The following is a 4,230-nucleotide window of genomic DNA, read 5'->3' as shown; positions in this document are numbered from 1 at the left end:
TCCCACCAGCTTCCCACTTCTGTAATTCTCAGGGACTGAGCTTATTTCTCACTCCTTCTGGTCACTGCCCTGTCCACTCTGTGAGTTCTGTACTTCAACCTGCATAGAATGGATCCTATCTCCTAGGTCCCCTGTCCTGCAAACCAGGAGCTATTGTGAAGTTTAGGGAAATAATGTCAAGTGCTTCCTGTACCAGGCACTTAAATGGTGGCGGCCCTCAGGGCACTGGCCTAAACCCGCTTCTCTCAGAGGGCTCCCAGATTGGTATGGTTCACTGAGATGTCTCCTGACCTGTGGACTCAGCTGTGTATTGTGCTCCATTTTCTTTCATTAACAACACTGATTTCTCCACTTCTTTGAGTAGGTCTCAGAAGGGATAAACCGTGGCACAAGCTCCCATTTCTGATCTAACAACCTGGGGGGTGGGGGGGGGTCAGGCAGGAGCCAGTCTACCTCTGCCAGCAAGCAGGAATTTGGGGAGGGGATGTCCCGTGAGAAAATCAAGCTCCTTGAAATCAACATTTTGCTTGTTCAGATGATGCTTTGAGACCAACTGGACTCTGTGTTCTCTGCCTTAGGGAAGAACTGAAATTGGACAACCAGAAAAACGAACCCTTGATCTGAAACAGATCCTGGGATTCACATGCTTCTCCAGCCCAGGCATGTGACCACCCTGGGAGTACAGCAGCTTTGAGATAGAAGCTGAGTGAAGGGGGGTGTAACAACTAATGCCGCTGTTTCCTTCTCCATGCATTAGGGGTCTCCAGTTTCCTTTGCTTGTTGTTGGTACTCCATTTGAGCATACCTGGTGTGTGAACTAAAGAAGTCTTTTGATACACTGTTTTCTCCTTTCTCCTTTTTTTTTTTTAAATGCTTTCAAATGTTTTTTTTTTTTTTTTTTTAAGATTTACTATTTTTATTTATTTAATTCCCCTCCCCTCCCCCGGTTGTCTGTTTTCTGTGTCTTTTTGCTGCGTCTTGTTTCTTTGTCCGCCTCTGTTGTCGTCAGCGGCACGGGAAGTGTGGGCGGCGCCATTCCTCGACAGGCTGCTCCCTCCTTCGCGCTGGGCGGCTCTCCTTATGGGTGCACTCCTTGCGCGTGGGGCTCCCCTACGCGGGGGACACCCCTGCGTGGCAGTGTGGCACTCCTTGCGCGCATCAGCACTGCGCATGGGCCAGCTCCACACGGGTCAAGGAGGCCCGGGGTTTGAACCGCGGACCTCCCATGTGGTAGACGGACGCCCTAACCACGGGGCCAAGTCCATTTCCCTATAAGGTTGATCTTGACCCTTCTTTTTGGTAATGACTGGCTATTGGACAGAGTTACTTTCTATTCGGGTCTTCCTAATTTGAAATCAGTATGTGTACCATTGCTTATTGAAGACTGTTTCCATGGGAGTCTGGCCTCCCCTTTTCCAGTGCTAGCAGGGCTTTTTAACCTTGGCTTCACATCAGAATCACCTGAGAGTTTTAACAGTACTGATGTGTAGGCTTCACCCCCTGAGATTCTACTATAATTGATGCAGGGTGTGGCTTGGGCAATGGGATATTTAAAAGCTCCCCAGCTGTAGCTAGAGTTGAGAATCACTGATAGGCCTGAAGTGGAGTATCTTAGTATGTCATGACTGCTATGACAAAAATCACACACTGGTTGGCTTAAATGACAGGAATTTATTGGCTCACAGTTTTGAAGGCTAGAAGCTCAAAATCAAGGTGTCAGCAAAGCCGTGATTCCTCCCAAGTCTGCAGTGTTCTGGTGAGGGCAATACTCCATCACATGAGTATCTCTCTGGATTCTCCTCTTCTGACTTTCCTATGTCCAATTTCCTTTGCTTGTAAGAACTTCAGCCATATTGGATGTAGGCCTGCCCTCATTCAGTTTTGCCATACCTTAATAACATCTTCAAAGATCCTCTTTACAATTGGGCTCACACCTCCAAGAACACAGATTAGGAACTGAACATGTCTTTTGTGGGGGGTGTAATTCAGTCCCCAACACAGAGCATCATCAGTGTTCCTCACAGGAGGCTGGTGGGAGCAGCCTCAGGGGACAGTGGAGTGGGTCTCTGCTTGGCTGGCACATCACTGGGGATGGCAATCTGACTGGCAGTGATGCCCGCAATCTCAGCGATGGCAGCCCTAGATAACCACAGAGAAACCAGTGCCTCCAATCTCGTCTGATGGCAGGAAGCCATCTCTGGGGTGTTTCCAGGTCTGACAGCACTGAGCTCATCACCCCGAGGCCTGGCCTGGAGGGACTGGCCTTTAGCCAGACCACAAAAACCACTGGAAGAGCTGGTTGAGGATAAAGTGGAGGAGCAAGGCTTGTGCCGCCCTGGTCTGACTGGTGAACACTTAACCTCAATTTCCTCATCTGTCAATTGTTGATAGTAATCCTACTGCCTCTTAAGTAGTTATGAGGAATAGCTGCGCTGGTGTATGTAATGCTTTACTAAGTGGTATATAAATGTGAGCTACTGTTACCCTTGTTTGGAGGAATGAGGAAACGGGGGAGCTGTTCTAGTGGGTAAAATAACAAAGTATTTTTCCCCTACCAGTGTGGTCTCTTCATATGACAGTGTTCACAATTTAAATCTGTTTTTAGTTTCTATCTTAGTGGGAAAAAAATGCAACGTTTACACCATCACAGTAAAATGAACTTGTTTCATAAGTTACACAGTTTTCATGGACTAACAAGCTTCATATTTTAGCAAGCTCCTGATAATTGCGTATGCTTCCTTTGGAACATCAGCAAGATCTTGGGACTTGCACTGGGACTTCTTGTGTTGGGGGGGTACCTCTCAATGGGTTGGAATTGGGCAGGGGCCCCCAGCTTTCTTTCTACCAATCAAATGCTCTGAATATGCCTGTGGCCCGATTTCCTGATTTGGCTTGTGACACTTGGAGCAGGTATTGGGGCCAGGGATGGGTTCAGTGTGGCACGCCCTGTTCTGTCTGAGGTCACTGGTTTATCTGTCCTGAATGCTGCTTTCCAGGATCCTGGATCAGGTCTGGTACATTACAACAGCCTAAAGGGCCTGGGTGGGAACCACAGAAACAGACTGGCTTCTTCTAGGTCCCTTCAGCTGTTAGCACTTCATAAATCAAACCTGTTAGCACAGGTACAAGTGGAAACGCCACCTGCTGACAGGGTTGAGCACTATTCTCCCCTAGCTCAGCAATCCCATTTCTTTTGGAAGAAAAAGGCCCAGAAATTGTCAACAATTTTGATTAAAAGCAACTGTATTAGTCAGCCAAAGGGGTGCTGATGCAAAATACCAGAAATCGGTTGGTGTTTATAAAGGGTATTTATTTGAGGTAGGAGCTTACAGTTACCAGGCCATAAAGCATAAGTTACTTCCCTCACCAAAGTCTATTTATTGCCACATGTTGAAGCAAGATGGCTGCCGACATCCGTGAGGGTTCGGGCCTCCTGGGTTCCTCGCTTCCCCGTGGCTTGCTTCTCTCCAGGCTCAGCTCCTCTGCTATCTCCACAAGGCTAACTGTAGACTATCGGGTGAATGGCTTGTTTCTCTTCCCAGGGCCTTTGCTCTTTCCTCACCACAAAACTCCTCTGTGTGCTTGCCTCGCGGGGCTTCAGCTCCAAACTCCAACCTCCCTTCTCTATGCAGAGTCCCCACCCACCAAGAGGAGGGGATGCAACGTTCTATTGACATGGCTCAAAGCCTTAATCATTATTTAATCAAGTAAAAGTAAAACCTCTGAATCCAATACACTCTAATATGCCCAGTGGAAAAGACCAGTTTATAAACATCCACTATTTCTTTTTGGAATCCATCAATAATATCAAACTGCTACAGCAACTGACACAAGTGTAACAGAACAAGGGAGACTGTAGACTATTTTCTAAGCCCTTGGAAAACTGGGCATCTTTTGAAATGACCTGGTGCATCTGAAATGCAACTGAAAGTAAGTGCGAGGCCCATCAAAAGCAGGGCAGTCACACTCTTGGTTACTTGTCTGCCATTCAATGATAAATGCTTTACGTATGTTGAATCATCATTCTAAACATAACTGTCTTCATTTTTATTTGTCTAGAAAATAAAGTAGCTTGGTTAATAAGTGGTCAAGACTGGCCCACCATTCTGGATCTGTCTATAGAATCTAAGTTCTTAGGTGGCACTTCATCTGGGTTGTCAATGCAAATAAATGACCAAGTGTCCTTTTAAAGGTATGCTGTTGTTTTTAAAAAAAGATATGGGTTTTATA

This window comes from Dasypus novemcinctus, chromosome 5 (assembly GCF_030445035.2).
Source record: "Dasypus novemcinctus isolate mDasNov1 chromosome 5, mDasNov1.1.hap2, whole genome shotgun sequence".
Taxonomy (NCBI): Eukaryota; Metazoa; Chordata; class Mammalia; order Cingulata; family Dasypodidae; genus Dasypus; species Dasypus novemcinctus.
Note: the sequence above shows the minus strand (reverse complement) of the source record.